The sequence below is a fragment of the Aulonocara sp. 'chitande type north' Nkhata Bay genome, linkage group LG3 (assembly GCF_057382095.1).
Source record: "Aulonocara sp. 'chitande type north' Nkhata Bay isolate Kocher_YH1m ecotype deep benthic linkage group LG3, A_spYH_male_GT1.1, whole genome shotgun sequence".
NCBI lineage: Eukaryota > Metazoa > Chordata > Actinopteri > Cichliformes > Cichlidae > Aulonocara > Aulonocara sp. 'chitande type north' Nkhata Bay.
In genome coordinates, this window is record NC_141346.1 from 51,066,633 (window position 1) to 51,086,222 (window position 19,590).

Sequence of the window (19,590 nt, forward strand, 5' to 3'; positions counted from 1 at the left end):
GTGGAAGCCGCTGTACCCGGCGAAACGCCGTGCATTTATCGAGCCTTTCAACCCCAGATAGGCCAATTATGGCTCTTTGGGTCTTAAAGGTTGCTGACCCCTGCTTTAGATGAACAGAGTTTTTTAATTAAATACATACTCTTTAATAAATGTTCTCTTTTATAAAAAGTAGGATAATTAAAAAAACTTTTATTATACCTCTATTAGAAAAAAAACTGTCTTGTTTTCTGTTGTCTGTTATGTAATATTAGGGATGTTTGTGACAATTAATTTCTTCATCGGCTGGACTAACCAATAGTCCACAACTAGGAAACAATGAAATTTTAAGTTAAGTTTGAAAACAGTTTAAAAAAAAACACCCCATTCCAAAACGTCTTGTGACAATCTCATTGGAGTGATGATGTCATAGAACGTCATAAGTCCTTTGATGTTTTTCCTTAAATAGGGGTGAGAAACAGCAAGATTTAGTTCGTTTCAGCAGCATCTGTGTTTGCAGCATACAAAACGTTCACCACAGAAACATTTGGAAAGCTCTTCAAAGTCATCGTATAGAAACTCCAACATGTTTCCAAGAAAAAAACAACCAATTCAAAAAGATTACGCCGCCTCTCCTTCCTGGAGTGGCCGGCCGATTTCCCCAAATGGCGTCTCATCCTTCCAAAGGGCATTAGAGGAGAGTAGGAAGGAAAACTACCTTCTCCAGAAAAAAATGCAACAAATTGAAGAAGAAAAACTTCAACTGGAGGACAAGTGTAGACGAATGGAAGCCCAAAATAAAGAGCTGGAAGAAAGACAACAGCGCCAGCCGGACATAAACATTATTAATGAGGGCTGGGGAATCAAGTTTGCTCAGGCCCGAGAGCAGATTGTGCACCTCAATAAAGAAAACAGGCAAAAGCGCGCAGAACTAAAAGAAATGACCAACCAGCTCCAAGACAAGAAAACGATGACTGATAAGATACAGCGGGATCTCCAATACATGGACCGAAAAAATCTGCTCCTCCAAAGACAGCTCCATGAAGCTGTGGAAGAAAAGAATAAATTCCTCCAACAGAAGGAAGAGCAGGACAAAAAGCAACAAGACATGCAGCACAAACTGAAGAGCATGCAGGAAAAATACCGCATGCTGAAAGAAAGCCTGGATGAAACACTGCGCCAAAATAAAGACCTTCTTCAACAGAAAGAGCAACAGCAGGAAAGACTGAAAGAAGGAAAACGCATCGTCCAGGACTTTCAGTCTAAAAATCTAAAACTGCAAGAGTTTTGTAATCAGCTGAAGGACAAAGCAACTAAAGTGGAAGAAGAAAAGGACAAACTGGAGAAACGGTGCTCACAGATGCAGAAAAGGATCGATCAGATAGCGAGAAACAACTCCGAGCTCGTTAAGGGGAGTTTGGTGGAATTCAATAACTTGAAGAGTGAACACACTCAAATGCAGTCACAAAAACAACAAGAAGACAAAATACATGAAGACAAAAATCAAGAAATCAAGAAAAGAAAGAAGCAGTTAAAAGACAAGCACAAAGAGGTCCAACAGAGAAATGCAGACATGCACAAGGACAAGCTGATACAGGAGGAAACATCCAAACAACTCAAAGACAAGCTTGAAGAACAACAAGCAGCATTGGAAGAGGTGGAACAAAGATGTGAGAAACTTGAAGAAAAAAAACGCAGAAACCATCGACGAGCTGAGAAATCTCATCCTGCAGAAAAAAGCGCTCGTGGAAAAGTGCATGAAAAAAAAGAAAAAATGGTTCCACTTGTTCCAGAGGAGAGACGCTACTGCTTCCTCACCTGATGTAGCCTCGTCTTGCTCAACCTCTGTTAACCCCCCCCCCCCCAACCAGTCCCGGCAGTTGACTGTCCCCTCCTGAGCCTGGTTCTGCCGGAGGTTTCTGCCCGTTTAAAGGCAGTTTTTCCTCCCCACTGTCGCCAAGTGCTTGCTCAGAGGGGATTGTTGGGGTTTTCTCTCCTAACTTCTTTCCTTATTTCTTCATTTTACCTTTTTTCTTCATTTACTTGTTTAACTTCTTTCATTATTACTTCATTTTACCTTGTTTCTTCATTTACTTGTTTAACTTCTTTCATTATTACTTCATTTTACCTTGTTTCTTCTTTTACTTGTTTAACTTCTTTCATTATTACTTCATTTTACCTTGTTTCTTCATTTACTTGTTTAACTTCTTTCATTATTACTTCATTTTACCTTGTTTCTTCATTTACTTGTTTAACTTCTTTCATTATTACTTCATTTTACCTTTTTTCTTCATTTACTTGTTTAACTTCTTTCATTATTACTTCATTTTACCTTGTTTCTTCATTTACTTGTTTAACTTCTTTCATTATTACTTCATTTTACCTTGTTTCTTCATTTACTTGTTTAACTTCTTTCATTATTACTTCATTTTACCTTGTTTCTTCATTTACTTGTTTAACTTCTTTCATTATTACTTCATTTTACCTTGTTTCTTCTTTTACTTGTTCAACGTCTTTCATTATTACTTCATTTTACCTTGTTTCTTCATTTACTTGTTCAACTTCTTTCACTATTACTTCATTTTACCTTGTTTCTTCATTTACTTGTTTAACTTCTTTCATTATTACTTCATTTTACCTTGTTTCTTCTTTTACTTGTTCAACTTCTTTCATTATTACTTCATTTTACCTTGTTTCTTCATTTACTTGTTTAACTTCTTTCATTATTACTTCATTTTACCTTGTTTCTTCATTTACTTGTTTAACTTCTTTCATTATTACTTCATTTTACCTTGTTTCTTCATTTACTTGTTCAACTTCTTTCATTATTACTTCATTTTACCTTGTTTCTTCATTTACTTGTTTAACTTCTTTCATTATTTCTTCATTTTACCTTGTTTCTTCATTTACTTGTTTAACTTCTTTCATTATTACTTCATTTTACCTTGTTTCTTCATTTACTTGTTTAACTTCTTTCATTATTACTTCATTTTACCTTGTTTCTTCCTTTACTTGCTTGTTATTCTTATCTAAATAATAAACCAATTAAATTTATCCTTTGAGTATTTTTCATCTCATCTTTACAGAATCTTTCCAAAACATTTTCAAACATTCAGATCTGTCTTTTATTTTCTTCTTGAAACCTCATAAATGGTGAACTAAAAACCCGGATTATGGTTTGAAACATAGTTTCAGCTGAAACTGGCATAACATGCTGTGTGTGTGTGTGTGTGTGTGTGTGTGTGTGTGTGTGTGTGTGTGTGTGTGTGTGTGTGTGTGTGTGTGTGTGTGTGTGTGTGTGTGTGGAGAGAGAGAGGGCTCACAAAACTAGGTGGTGTTCTTCATTGTAATAGGAAAGGTAACATGGGTCCCCACCGTTTCTCAAAGACTTGTTTCTGTAGTCTGAGTATGTAATTTGTTCCATCAGACAGACACTCACTGGATCCATAGATTATATCTGGTTTTAACCATCTGATAGTTATGCATTTTAGGGCTGCAGTGAGTCATATATTTAGCAGGTAACTTTTGGCTTTGCAGTCAATATGTTCTGCAATCCTTCCCAACACTGCTACTGTAGGACTTAGTGGAATATTTACCTTGGAAAATGTCTTTGAGAGCATCAAATATCTGCCTCCAGAATACACAGAGTTTAGGGCAGAGCCACAATATATGAGTGTGGTTGGCAGAGTGTGTCCCACAGTTCCTCCAGCATGAACTCAGATGTGTTGGACCCATCTTAGCAGTTATTTCTGGTGTTCTGTAGAATCTGGTACATTAACGCCCCCTTTATTTTGGGCAAGTGCAGGATTTTGAGTCTAATTCTAGGCCGCTGTTTAGCCTACATGAAGTTAGAAATTCTTCAATACAGCTTGGACTCTCCACCATTTGACCCTTAGAACTGAAGAAGCTTCTCGGATGAGAGGTGAAACGTCTTCAAGTAACTCAAAGAAGTCCAGACGCTTTTCTTAGCAAGCTCCTTAGACTACGATGACCTGGATGACTGAGAACCTTCACAGACTTCTCCACACTTTAAATGCGCTCTAATGATGGGAACGTGTGGTAACATTTAGTCTTAACTGAAATAACATATTGCATCTATAAATGGGATTAAAATGTTTACCAAAGACTAACGTTTTTCATTCAGAACAAACAGCAGATTTCAGGTTAGGGCTGCACAACTAGTTTGTCCAATATTAAAATGACAGTTGTTTGTTACAATTATTCACAGATTGTTGTGGCAAAATGTGTTTTGATTGCACTGTCATGTCAGAATACTGCTTCCACCTTTACTTTGTGCTACACTCATGTTAATTAATCTTCATAAATTAATGTTTGCAAACACAAAGTATAAAGTTTTCCACTCTGCTATTTGTACCTGCACAATAGATGTGAATAAAACTCAAACCTATACGAGCTCCTTCTCTGTTTCCCTGCAACATTTTGTATAGATCTAACTTTTTGCCACATAAATAACCTTCTGATGTGTTTACAGTAAATGTATTTGATAGTAGCTTATTTTGTAACTTTTAGTGGGCCTATGCAATGTTCCCTCTAAGCTGCGCACGTGCGCAATTGCGCACTGCTGGCACAGTCTCTGCGCACAGAAATTCTGCGTTGCGCACCAAAAAAATTCTAACCTGAATTGAAATTAAAATTAATACTTTAACAATTCTGTTTTGCAGTGTTAGTCAGTAAGTGACTGGCTGCTCCCATATGGGAACGATGCCACCTTATCCCATAGTCCAGCCAATAATGCGTGTATGCGCAGCCAATCAACGTTGTTGGCAGGCTATGACAGCGTCCTTATGTGCCGACACCAGTGTTTTAGCTGGCAAAGCGGCGTGGCTGATGTGGAGTGAAGCCATGTTAATGACAACGTGTACAACCATTGGAGATGTGAGCAGGACAGACGGAACAATTGACGGAAAAATTGGGGACTTTACACCAGTTTTTAAATTGTGTTGATAGACCACGTAAAACCAGAGTTGTGATAAAAACATCTGCAATGTTTTGTTTTCTTTCTGAATACTATCGTTGTTTATATTTACTGCAGGAAGAAACGGTAAAAACGGCGTTTTATAAGGAAAACACTCGAAAGCGCTCTCCACCTGTGAGCAAAAACAAACCCCACCCCCCTCTGCCTTTCCTATTCGTCCAAAAAAGTACCATGTCGACCAATCAAAGAATGATATGGCAACGTGGCGTCTAGTTGTTAAGAAACGGGGGGAAGTTTTAGGAGTGATGGCGGTGCTTTGAGATGTGAGAGATTTGCAACGTTTAGCGCAAATCTTGTGTAGTTAGTGTGTAGTGTAGTCAATAGTTTTGTTGTGTGTGTCAGAACAATGAATGCTACAGGTGTTACAGGAGTGATACATCTCCTGCTGTCAGGCCTGCAGGTATCAGGCTGTTGTTCTTTTCCTTTATCTCATAGTGGACAGAAATTATTTTTTGGAGGGGAACAAATAATTTGTGTGGCATCAGATTTGATGCAGAACAGCTGATTGTTCTGTAAATAGTTTGAAATGTTTATTTAAAAACGCCTTGGCTGCATTTAAAAAAATAGCTGCAAAAAACTTTGTTTGCCAAACTGAGTTACTTTTTTGAAGAAGTAACTATATAATTAATTGCTCAGCATTGGTCATTATTTACTATATTTTGTAGACAGAGAGTTACAGGACTCTCTCCCAGACCACAGACTCATGATACAAGTCAGAGCTGTATAAAAGAAAAAAGAAAGTTGTGTTTTCGAAATTGGAGTTCAAGTTATTTTTGCTTCCAATAGTGTTAACATACTGCACAGGTCATGAACAAGATTTTTTTTTACATTTTCATGGTAAATGGGCTAAAGCAGTTAATTAAAAGTAGTCTAACATAAATGTAAACGCTGTAATTTGATTCTTTTAATAAACCATGAAACTTGGATGGATTCGATGCCGGCGTGACCACAGTGCACACGTCTGATGTCGCTCATTGGTCCAAGGGATCGCTCAGGGAGTTTGTGTGTTCGCTCAGACACGTGAAAAATTAGAGGGAACATTGGGCCTCTGACATTCAGTACCCAGTTATTAAAATGTTAAGTGTAAATCATCCCCAGCCCACAATAGCAGCTGAATTTACTACGATTTCAGATCTTTTTACACGTCAATAAGAAACTACCGATGTGTAAAACAGGCTGACAACAGAATGACGTAAACCACACTGCTGCAACTGTGCAGCTCTCAGGTTTGATCTATTGTTTCTCTCTGTTTTTATGACATTTTTCACTGTGGATTACAACAACATCAACATTAGAAAATGAAATACATTTATAGTAGGTGATCATTAATCACTATTATTGGCACTATTAAAGGGCTCCAAAAATCAAACTTTGCTTAGGGCACCACGGAGGGCCAACCCTTTTTACACTTCAACAATTGTACACAAAATACAATCATCCATCCTTCTATCTATTTATGTTCTTCCGCTTATATAATTCAGCATCACAGGGAAGCTGGATCCCAGTTGTTTTTCACAGAGGGCCAAGCAGTGGAGGGAGCTGCCGACCTCCCAGCAATACATGTAAAAGCTTTATTTTATACTGACTCTGGTCATCTTTATCTATCATAAAAATTTGCTTCACGATCTGAAACACGTAAGTGTGTCAAATATGCAAACAGCTAAGAAATCAGGATGGGCTAAATCGTTTCTTACTGCACTTCTGTTAGGCGACTGAATAAAAACACAAAGTCAGCAGTCTGGCTATGAATGTCTTTAATGTTTCCCAGATCAGAATCGCAGCATACAGTGTATAATAACTTCTAAAGTAAACAGAAATATCATCACCTCATTTATTTATATAATTTTACTTTACTTTTTTTAATAATCATCTTTTTTTTATTCCATTATTTAACATTTTTCTTCATCTCAAGTCTCGAGTTTCTGAGTTCAACAAAGAAAGTAGAAAGAAGACAACAGGTGCAGATTTGCAATGGACACCAAGCTGAGGGTTTCTCTGTGGGTGTCACTGTCTCTGTGCACGTTTGACACTGTGGACGTGACACAGGATCATCCAATCATGAAGTTTTGCTTTGCTGACAGTTTCTAAGTGTTGGAATAAAATAAATCCAGCAGTTATACCACAGAAAGGACAAAGTGTGGCTCTAACAGCTGTTGAACACACACAGACTGTGATGTTCTCCACACGTCACCCATCGCTCTGCACTTTTCCAGCATCCAACTGTTTTTCTGCTACATAACATCACTGCAGGAGAAAAACAACGGACAGACAGACAGACAGCACAGTGTGACACGAGCAGGTCAGACCACCTGTGTGATCTCATGAGTCTGTGAGGATATGAGGCATCTTATGGTATCAAAGCCCTGGAGTCTGTCAAACATGGCTACATGTAAACACTGCTACATGTTAGGTGAGCTAACATTTAACTGACTGCACTTTTTTCAGTCTCAGTTTAGGTCATTTATGTCCTTACTGCGAATCACTGAAAGGCAAAGCTGGCTTTTATCGCTCTGATGTTACGCACATCATGCAGCACAGATTCATCTCTGATCACAAGACTCATTTTTCAAAATAAAAGCGAGCTAAGGCTTGAAAAGAGGACGACGATTTTATGACAATCACAGAGAAAAGAGCAACGAAAGGATTTAAAACTTGATGAAAATGTTTTTTCTCACTGAAAACTAGCAAATCCTAATAAACAGCATGACTGGCCCTCTGCTGTGAGGGGGCTTCAGTGGAGATGACTTCTGCTACAGCGACCTTCCTGCTACAGGATGGTCACATGATAACGATCAACGTTATGACAAAAATAAAATAAATGTTGAAAAAACAAAGACAAAACTGATCGGTGGTAAGGATGAACTCATTTGAAACCTCAAGCTAACGGCCATTTTTTTCTTCTCATTACCTGTTGTCTTTTGTCATCACAAAATAAGCATATCATTCATTCACTCCAAAAAACAAACAAACAAAACATAAAATAAACAAGAAACTTAATATTTACAAATATTTTGTCTGTTTTTTTTCTTACACTTAAAAATGTACAGTTCTGATCTTCCAGATGTTTCGTCTCCATCCGTCTCCCAGTTTGGTATTTTCTTCTCTGTCCAGTGACCTCAGAGTGAGCGCTGAATGTGCCACAATGGCGCCCTCTAGTGTTAGCTTATAAAACAGACAAGGAGAAAGAACAGAGCCGAATGAAAGGACTCGTTTGTGTTCTCTCCTCTGCTGTAGCTGTGTGGTGCTGAGGTTAACTACACAACCCCTCGCCGCCTCCTTATACACAGGAGTGAGTACAAAAGGGTTCGTACGGACGCATCAGCCGGCCGTCCTTCTGCTCGACACTGTTAGCTGAAAGATGATCGGATCATCCTCTGTCCTGTATTTAAGGCTGAGAGTCTTTGTCCAGTCTCTTTTCCACAGCTACTGTCCACAGCACTGATCCACCTGCAGCACAGCCCCAGTCAGTTGTTTTATGATTTACATTGTGCGCGTTTACCCTCCAATGAGCTTACAAAACCTCTGACAGGAGAAGTCAGGCATGTGTTTCCCCCACCTCCCCTTTTAGGCAGTAATAAAATAGAAAACAAACAATCAAACAGGCTAAAGCTAGAGCACAAGCAAAGACAGCACCGGTGACTAAGTTCTCCCATACTGGACGTACGCTACCACGTGGGCTCAAACAGCAGCACATCAGCTCAGTTTACATACTGTTGACATCTTCATCAGAGGATCAGCAGGGAGCGCTGCTGAGCTGCAGTCGTCTCCACCAGAGTGACGGAGCAGGAATCACAAACAGCACAAACCCACCGTGTTGTTTCCACCCTGTTCAGGAGATCTGAGCCCCCATCCCTTTTTGTCATGTTGCAGCTCTGCACTGCAGGCCCTGAACGCCTCCCGGTTACCCTCAGTGTGCTTAGAGTTTAATTTACAACCGACGAGCTCACAGATCATCTGCAGGCAGGTGAACGAACCCTTAATGTGAGGATAATAGCAGAGCTGACCTGAGGTCAGAAATAGTCAGGAACGGTGTCGACACAGTGAAGTCAGGTGTTTGGGAATTTGTCTGATTATCAGATTGGGGGGGTCGGTGTTAAATAACAAAGGTGGTGTAGGATGGAGAGAGGAGGAGGGAGGGAGCAGTGATGATATGGAGGAAGGTGATTGGTTAAGCAGCAGGAAGGAGCTCATGCTGGAGTCTGAGTTTTTACTGTTGGCCTTTTTCTGCTTTTTGTTTATTGTTGTCTGACGCGGGCTTGCCTACGCTTGAGTGATGCAGATGTGATATCACACTCACACAGCGACTGCCGCTCCTACACACACACACACACACACACACACGCACGCACGCACACACACACACACACACACACACACACACACACACACACACACACACACACAGCATGTTATGCCAGTTTCAGCTGAAACTATGTTTCAAACCATAATCCGGGTTTTTAGTTCACCATTTATGAGGTTTCAAGAAGAAAATAAAAGACAGATCTGAATGTTTGCAAATGTTTTTGAAAGATTCTGTAAAGATGAGATGAAAAATACTCAAAGGATAAATTTAATTGGTTTATTATTTAGATAAGAATAACAAGCAAGTAAAGGAAGAAACAAGGTAAAATGAAGTAATAATGAAAGAAGTTAAACAAGTAAAAGAAGAAACAAGGTAAAATGAAGTAATAATGAAAGAAGTTAAACAAGTAAACACACACACACACACACACAAGTCAGAATACACATGTGCCATACACAAGGGGGTCAGACAGGAGCAGCATCAGTCTCTGCTCTGTTTTGTTAATAACGTAGAAAAATAATTTTGTACAGTCAAGCTACATCGACGGACGCTTTACCTCACGTACCCTAAAATGAAAAAGTAGTGACAGTAAGATGAAGGCTGCACATGACACCATGACTGAGTTCACAGCTGTTGCTTTGATTCTAACGTTTAAGACTTTTGGCATCGACTCCGTTTTAATAAATGAGTGCTGGGAGGCGTCGTTTGACTTCAGGAGCTCCTGCGATGCTCTTACTCTGCGGGAGAAAACCAAAAACCAAAAGTAGCAAACATGGAGCGATATGACTCGTTTAGATTTTGGGAAACGTGCATCGACAGGTACAGTGTCCTTTTCCCCGCGTCTTTAAAGCTGCCAACTCTGCCTCAGCTTTCATACGAACAGATGAAGTTGAAGATCTTGAAGAAGTTTTGTGGCTTTCAACATTTGAAACTGCAAGAAACTCCATTCCGGGTTTCTCTGAGGCGTGGGCTTTCATCATCAGAGTTCATCCTTTAACCTATAACAATTAAAATATTCTCAAGTATGATCAACGGTTAATTACAGCACCGGCCGGAGTACCGGGAGCAGTTTGGAAGAACAAAAAGACGCGGAGACTGTTCTAAATTGTCATCCCAAACTAACTCAAAGTTTATTCTTTGTGCAGCAGTTTTTATAGGCAGACAACAAGTTTCAGTTCAGACCCTGCCCACTGGGTGGGGTGGTGTCCTTCGACAGTTGGAATCCTTTGTTCAGCTAGGGCAATAAAGATGCACTCACAAGGCCTATAAATCTTATACAGAGGTCTCCTACATCCGTGAGTTCTGACACAACCCAGATGGTCTTCACATAAACATCTTCTGCAAGGGAGTGATAAGTAAAAGAGTGATTTGTTGGTGTTTTCCCTCCAACCTTAGTATCTACTTTCACACCATAAAATCTTCAGTTGACACAGCAAGAGGAGATGAGGTTAAAACAAAGGGCATTGCAGAAACAGGGTCCTTTGTATAATATCATCAAAAACAATACTCAGTAAATGCTACCATGGTATCAAAATATCACAACAGAAACACTATCACTTGGCTTGATATCATCCTCCACTTCTGTCTCAGTATTTGATGCAACATTGTTTTCCAATAAATTGATTTGCTTTGGACAAACAGCAGGATTTTGTTCTCTTTGATTTATCCAGTTCTGAATTTCATTTAAAAACACATTTGTGTATTTCATGATACTTGAAAAGCATTCCTCTTGTTTTATTACTTCCTCTGGCACCAAAGACAACACCTCAACATGTGAACTTGAAGCCTTTTCGCACAGTGCCTTTAAATCCACCAAATACTGCTTAATTTGAGAAAGATTTTCATTGTGTTGCATGAGCGCTTTCATTTTTTGTATTAGTCCTTTCATTTTATTAACATATATTTTGCATTCATTTTGTGATTTTTCGATTTTATTCAACAATGCCTTTCCAGTCATTTTTCTTTCTCTCTTTCCCCCCAAATCATTAGAGGAACAATCATCATCACCTGTTTGACTCATGATTTTCCCGTTTGTTTGTTCGATTTTTTATTTATTTATTTATTTTAATCTTCAGTGATCATCCATTAAAACATATATCCACTGGAAGCCACAATAGACTTTGACCATAAAATCCTTTCAACGTAACGGCACTTTAATTGTCCATTTGAACATCATCCAAGCAGCATAATTAATAAGACGCAGCGCAGTCATCAATCCAAGAGCGCAGCCAAAAACATTGCACATTTAACCAACATTCATTCCATTCAGTGTCTCCTCTTAAAACATCTCAGCGCTAATGCAATGTCGCTTCCTTTTCCACAACCAGACATGCACAGGTATTCTTACCTGCGCTCCTCAGAATTGCGTCAGGTGTGTCGGTGCTGCTGGGCTCACTCATTCAGATGCGCTGCACTTACTTGGCGTCTTTCAGGTTCCTTGATCTGATTTCTTTGATCCTGCTTGTGGCTGGCTTCTCCAGAATGCCGTTTTTTGTTGACTAAAGATGTAGCGACTTCCACAGTCGCTAGAGGCCGGGGATGGAGCCTGCCTATTTGCCTGACGCGCTGTCAACTTTACGCAATAATGCGAGAGGTGGAACTGTTTGCTTGTTTATTAAAGTGCTTTGAGAGTTTACAGAGTAATGTCATCGGCTCCTGATTCAGACTCTTAATGGGGACATTTCATTTTCCAGCAGGAAGCTTTTTGTTATAGCCTTTAGATCAGGGGTCGGCAACCTGCGGCTCCGGAGCCTCATGCGGCTCTTTAGTCCTTATAGTGCGGCTCTGCGTGGTTTGGGAAAATAAATTAGTATTTAGCTGAAGTGTATTTTATTTATGCCAGTTCTTTTTTTTTTACTTGTAGTTCTAAATTGGAAGATTATTGTGATTTTGCAATATACAAATAAAATTATATTTTGTTATTTTTTCATCGCTCAAAATAAGCATCACACTCGTGGAAGCCGCTGTACCCGGCGAAACGCCGTGCATTTATCGAGCCTTTCAACCCCAGATAGGCCAATTATGGCTCTTTGGGTCTTAAAGGTTGCTGACCCCTGCTTTAGATGAACAGAGTTTTTTAATTAAATACATACTCTTTAATAAATGTTCTCTTTTATAAAAAGTAGGATAATTAAAAAAACTTTTATTATACCTCTATTAGAAAAAAAACTGTCTTGTTTTCTGTTGTCTGTTATGTAATATTAGGGATGTTTGTGACAATTAATTTCTTCATCGGCTGGACTAACCAATAGTCCACAACTAGGAAACAATGAAATTTTAAGTTAAGTTTGAAAACAGTTTAAAAAAAAACACCCCATTCCAAAACGTCTTGTGACAATCTCATTGGAGTGATGATGTCATAGAACGTCATAAGTCCTTTGATGTTTTTCCTTAAATAGGGGTGAGAAACAGCAAGATTTAGTTCGTTTCAGCAGCATCTGTGTTTGCAGCATACAAAACGTTCACCACAGAAACATTTGGAAAGCTCTTCAAAGTCATCGTATAGAAACTCCAACATGTTTCCAAGAAAAAAACAACCAATTCAAAAAGATTACGCCGCCTCTCCTTCCTGGAGTGGCCGGCCGATTTCCCCAAATGGCGTCTCATCCTTCCAAAGGGCATTAGAGGAGAGTAGGAAGGAAAACTACCTTCTCCAGAAAAAAATGCAACAAATTGAAGAAGAAAAACTTCAACTGGAGGACAAGTGTAGACGAATGGAAGCCCAAAATAAAGAGCTGGAAGAAAGACAACAGCGCCAGCCGGACATAAACATTATTAATGAGGGCTGGGGAATCAAGTTTGCTCAGGCCCGAGAGCAGATTGTGCACCTCAATAAAGAAAACAGGCAAAAGCGCGCAGAACTAAAAGAAATGACCAACCAGCTCCAAGACAAGAAAACGATGACTGATAAGATACAGCGGGATCTCCAATACATGGACCGAAAAAATCTGCTCCTCCAAAGACAGCTCCATGAAGCTGTGGAAGAAAAGAATAAATTCCTCCAACAGAAGGAAGAGCAGGACAAAAAGCAACAAGACATGCAGCACAAACTGAAGAGCATGCAGGAAAAATACCGCATGCTGAAAGAAAGCCTGGATGAAACACTGCGCCAAAATAAAGACCTTCTTCAACAGAAAGAGCAACAGCAGGAAAGACTGAAAGAAGGAAAACGCATCGTCCAGGACTTTCAGTCTAAAAATCTAAAACTGCAAGAGTTTTGTAATCAGCTGAAGGACAAAGCAACTAAAGTGGAAGAAGAAAAGGACAAACTGGAGAAACGGTGCTCACAGATGCAGAAAAGGATCGATCAGATAGCGAGAAACAACTCCGAGCTCGTTAAGGGGAGTTTGGTGGAATTCAATAACTTGAAGAGTGAACACACTCAAATGCAGTCACAAAAACAACAAGAAGACAAAATACATGAAGACAAAAATCAAGAAATCAAGAAAAGAAAGAAGCAGTTAAAAGACAAGCACAAAGAGGTCCAACAGAGAAATGCAGACATGCACAAGGACAAGCTGATACAGGAGGAAACATCCAAACAACTCAAAGACAAGCTTGAAGAACAACAAGCAGCATTGGAAGAGGTGGAACAAAGATGTGAGAAACTTGAAGAAAAAAAACGCAGAAACCATCGACGAGCTGAGAAATCTCATCGTGGAGAAAAAAGCGCTCGTGGAAAAGTGCATGAAAAAAAAGAAAAAATGGTTCCACTTGTTCCAGAGGAGAGACGCTACTGCTTCCTCACCTGATGTAGCCTCGTCTTGCTCAACCTCTGTTAACCCCCCCCCCAACCAGTCCCGGCAGTTGACTGTCCCCTCCTGAGCCTGGTTCTGCCGGAGGTTTCTGCCCGTTTAAAGGCAGTTTTTCCTCCCCACTGTCGCCAAGTGCTTGCTCAGAGGGGATTGTTGGGGTTTTCTCTCCTAACTTCTTTCCTTATTTCTTCATTTTACCTTTTTTCTTCATTTACTTGTTTAACTTCTTTCATTATTACTTCATTTTACCTTTTTTCTTCATTTACTTGTTTAACTTCTTTCATTATTACTTCATTTTACCTTGTTTCTTCATTTACTTGTTTAACTTCTTTCATTATTACTTCATTTTACCTTTTTTCTTCATTTACTTGTTTAACTTCTTTCATTATTACTTCATTTTACCTTGTTTCTTCATTTACTTGTTTAACTTCTTTCATTATTACTTCATTTTACCTTTTTTCTTCATTTACTTGTTTAACTTCTTTCATTATTACTTCATTTTACCTTGTTTCTTCATTTACTTGTTTAACTTCTTTCATTATTACTTCATTTTACCTTGTTTCTTCATTTACTTGTTTAACTTCTTTCATTATTACTTCATTTTACCTTGTTTCTTCTTTTACTTGTTCAACTTCTTTCATTATTACTTCATTTTACCTTGTTTCTTCATTTACTTGTTTAACTTCTTTCATTATTACTTCATTTTACCTTGTTTCTTCATTTACTTGTTTAACTTCTTTCATTATTACTTCATTTTACCTTGTTTCTTCATTTACTTGTTCAACTTCTTTCATTATTACTTCATTTTACCTTGTTTCTTCTTTTACTTGTTTAACTTCTTTCATTATTACTTCATTTTACCTTGTTTCTTCATTTACTTGTTTAACTTCTTTCATTATTTCTTCATTTTACCTTGTTTCTTCATTTACTTGTTTAACTTCTTTCATTATTACTTCATTTTACCTTGTTTCTTCATTTACTTGTTTAACTTCTTTCATTATTACTTCATTTTACCTTGTTTCTTCCTTTACTTGCTTGTTATTCTTATCTAAATAATAAACCAATTAAATTTATCCTTTGAGTATTTTTCATCTCATCTTTACAGAATCTTTCCAAAACATTTTCAAACATTCAGATCTGTCTTTTATTTTCTTCTTGAAACCTCATAAATGGTGAACTAAAAACCCGGATTATGGTTTGAAACATAGTTTCAGCTGAAACTGGCATAACATGCTGTGTGTGTGTGTGTGTGTGTGTGTGTGTGTGTGTGTGTGTGTGTGTGTGTGTGTGTGTGTGTGTGTGTGTGTGTGTGTGTGTGTGTGTGTGTGTGGAGAGAGAGAGGGCTCACAAAACTAGGTGGTGTTCTTCATTGTAATAGGAAAGGTAACATGGGTCCCCACCGTTTCTCAAAGACTTGTTTCTGTAGTCTGAGTATGTAATTTGTTCCATCAGACAGACATGGATCCATAGATTATATCTGGTTTTAACCATCTGATAGTTATGCATTTTAGGGCTGCAGTGAGTCATATATTTAGCAGGTAACTTTTGGCTTTGCAGTCAATATGTTCTGCAATCCTTCCCAACACTGCTGCTGTAGGACTTAGTGGAATATTTACCTTGGAAAATGTCTTTGAGAGCATCAAATATCTGCCTCCAGAATACACAGAGTTTAGGGCAGAGCCACAATATATGAGTGTGGTTGGCAGAGTGTGTCCCACAGTTCCTCCAGCATGAACTCAGATGTGTTGGACCCATCTTAGCAGTTATTTCTGGTGTTCTGTAGAATCTGGTACATTAATGCCCCCTTTATTTTGGGCAAGTGCAGGATTTTGAGTCTAATTCTAGGCCGCTGTTTAGCCTACATGAAGTTAGAAATTCTTCAATACAGCTTGGACTCTCCACCATTTGACCCTTAGAACTGAAGAAGCTTCTCGGATGAGAGGTGAAACGTCTTCAAGTAACTCAAAGAAGTCCAGACGCTTTTCTTTCCAAGCTCCTTAGACTACGATGACCTGGATGACTGAGAACCTTCACAGACTTCTCCACACTTTAAATGCGCTCTAATGATGGGAACGTGTGGTAACATTTAGTCTTAACTGAAATAACATATTGCATCTATAAATGGGATTAAAATGTTTACCAAAGACTAACGTTTTTCATTCAGAACAAACAGCAGATTTCAGGTTAGGGCTGCACAACTAGTCTGTCCAATATTAAAGTGACAGTTGTTTGTCACAATTATTCACAGATTGTTGTGGCAAAATGTGTTTTGATTGCACTGTCATGTCAGAATACTGCTTTCACCTTTACTTTGTGCTACACTCATGTTAATTAATCTTCATAAATTAATGTTTGCAAACACAAAGTATAAAGTTTTCCACTCTGCTATTTGTACCTGCACAACAGATGTGAATAAAACTCAAACCTATACGAGCTCCTTCTCTGTTTCCCTGCAACATTTTGTATAGATCTAACTTTTTGCCACATAAAGAACCTTCTGATGTGTTTACAGAAAATGTATTTGATAGTAGCTTATTTTGTAACTTTTAGTGGGCCTATGCAATGTTCCCTCTAAGCTGCGCACGTGCGCAATTGCGCACTGCTGGCACAGTCTCTGCGCACAGAAATTCTGCGTTGCGCACCAAAAAAAATCTAACCTGAATTGAAATTAAAATTAATACTTTAACAATTCTGTTTTGCAGTGTTGGTCAGTAAGTGACTGGCTGCTCCCATATGGGAACGATGCCACCTTATCCCATAGTCCAGCCAATAATGCGTATATGCGCAGCTAATCAACGTTGTTGGCAGGCTATGACAGCGTCCTTATGTGCCGACACCAGTGTTTTAGCTGGCAAAGCGGCGTGGCTGATGTGGAGTGAAGCCATGTTAATGACAACGTGTACAACCATTGGAGATGTGAGCAGGACAGACGGAACAATTGACGGAAAAATTGGGGACTTTACACCAGTTTTTAAATTGTGTTGATAGGCCACGTAAAACCAGAGTTGTGATAAAAACATCTGCAATGTTTTGTTTTCTTTCTGAATACTATCGTTGTTTATATTTACTGCAGGAAGAAACGGTAAAAACGGCGTTTTATAAGGAAAACACTCGAAAGCGCTCTCCACCTGTGAGCAAAAACAAACCCCACCCCCCTCTGCCTTTCCTATTCGTCCAAAAAAGTACCATGTCGGCATATCAAAGAATGATATGGCAACGTGGCGTCTAGTTGTTAAGAAACGGGGGGAAGTTTTAGGAGTGATGGCGGTGCTTTGAGATGTGAGAGATTTGCAACGTTTAGCGCAAGTCTTGTGTAGTTAGTGTGTAGTGTAGTCAATAGTTTTGTTGTGTGTGTCAGAACAATGAGGCGACTGCTGAATGTTACAGGTGTTACAGGAGTGATACATCTCCTGCTGTCAGGCCTGCATCAGGCTGTTGTTCTTTTCCTTTATCTCATAGTGGACAGAAATTATTTTTTGGAGGGGAACAAATAATTTGTGTGGCATCAGATTTGATGCAGAACAGCTGATTGTTCTGTAAATAGTTTGAAATGTTTATTTAAAAACGCCTTGGCTGCATTTAAAAAAATAGCTGCAAAAAACTTTGTTTGCCAAACTGAGTTACTTTTTTGAAGAAGTAACTATATAATTAATTGCTCAGCATTGGTCATTATTTACTATATTTTGGAGACAGAGAGTTACAGGACTCTCTCCCAGACCACAGACTCATGATACAAGTCAGAGCTGTATAAAAGAAAAAAGAAAGTTGTGTTTTCGAAATTGGAGTTCAAGTTATTTTTACTTCCAATAGTGTTAACATACTGCACAGGTCATGAACAAGATTTTTTTTTAATTTTCATGGTAAATGGGCTAAAGCAGTTAATTAAAAGTAGTCTAACATAAATGTAAACGCTGTAATTTGATTCTTTTAATAAACCATGAAACTTGGATGGATTCGATGCCGGCGTGACCACAGTGCACACGTCTGATGTCGCTCATTGGTCCAAGGGATCGCTCAGGGAGTTTGTGTGTTCGCTCAGACACGTGAAAAATTAGAGGGAACATTGGGCCTATGACATTCAGTACCCAGTTATTAAAATGTTAAGTGTAAATCATCCCCAGCCCACAATAGCAGCTGAATTTACTACGATTTCAGATCTTTTTACATGTCAATAAGAAACCACCGATGTGTAAAACAGGCTGACAACACAATGACGTAAACCACACTGCTGCAACTGTGCAGCTCTCAGGTTTGATCTATTGTTTCTCTCTGTTTTTATGACATTTTTCACTGTGGATTACAACAACATCAACATTAGAAAATGAAATACATTTATAGTAGGTGATCATTAATCAGTATTATTGGCACTATTAAAGGGCTCCAAAAATCAAACTTTGCTTAGGGCACCACGGAGGGCCAACCCTTTTTACACTTCAACGATTGTACACAAAATACAATCATCCATCCTTCTATCTATTTATGTTCTTCCGCTTATATAATTCAGCATCACAGGGAAGCTGGATCCCAGTTGTTTTTCACAGAGGGCCAAGCAGTGGAGGGAGCTGCCGACCTCCCAGCAATACATGTAAAAGCTTTATTTTACACTGACTCTGGTCATCTTTATCTATCATAAAAATTTGCTTCACGATCTGAAACACGTAAGTGTGGCAAATATGCAAACAGCTAAGAAATCAGGATGGGCTAAATCGTTTCTTACTGCACTTCTGTTAGGCGACTGAATAAAAACACAAAGTCAGCAGTCTGGCTATGAATGTCTTTAATGTTTCCCAGATCAGAATCACAGCATACAGTGTATAATAACTTCTAAAGTAAACAGAAATATCATCACCTCATTTATTTATATAATTTTACTTTACTTTTTTTAATAATCATCTTTTTTTTATTCCATTATTTAACATTTTTCTTCATCTCAAGTCTCGAGTTTCTGAGTTCAACAAAGAAAGTAGAAAGAAGACAACAGGTGCAGATTTGCAATGGACACCAAGCTGAGGGTTTCTCTGTGGGTGTCACTGTCTCTGTGCACGTTTGACACTGTGGACGTGACACAGGATCATCCAATCATGAAGTTTTGCTTTGCTGACAGTTTCTAAGTGTTGGAATAAAATAAATCCAGCAGTTATACCACAGAAAGGACAAAGTGTGGCTCTAACAGCTGTTGAACACACACAGACTGTGATGTTCTCCACACGTCACCCATCGCTCTGCACTTTTCCAGCATCCAACTGTTTTTCTGCTACATAACATCACTGCAGGAGAAAAACAACGGACAGACAGACAGACAGCACAGTGTGACACGAGCAGGTCAGACCACCTGTGTGATCTCATGAGTCTGTGAGGATATGAGGCATCTTATGGTATCAAAGCCCTGGAGTCTGTCAAACATGGCTACATGTAAACACTGCTACATGTTAGGTGAGCTAACATTTAACTGACTGCACTTTTTTCAGTCTCAGTTTAGGTCATTTATGTCCTTACTGCGAATCACTGAAAGGCAAAGCTGGCTTTTATCGCTCTGATGTTACGCACATCATGCAGCACAG

The 19,590-nt window shown here is 38.8% G+C and overlaps 2 pseudogenes; both read left to right on the forward strand.

Moving 5' to 3' along the window:
* Positions 1-359: 359 nt before the first annotated feature.
* On the forward strand, positions 360-2,295 carry LOC147336071 (uncharacterized; annotated as a pseudogene).
* A 10,292-nt stretch (positions 2,296-12,587) lies between these two features.
* Positions 12,588-14,510, forward strand: LOC147336072 (uncharacterized; annotated as a pseudogene).
* The last annotated feature ends 5,080 nt before the right edge of the window (positions 14,511-19,590 follow it).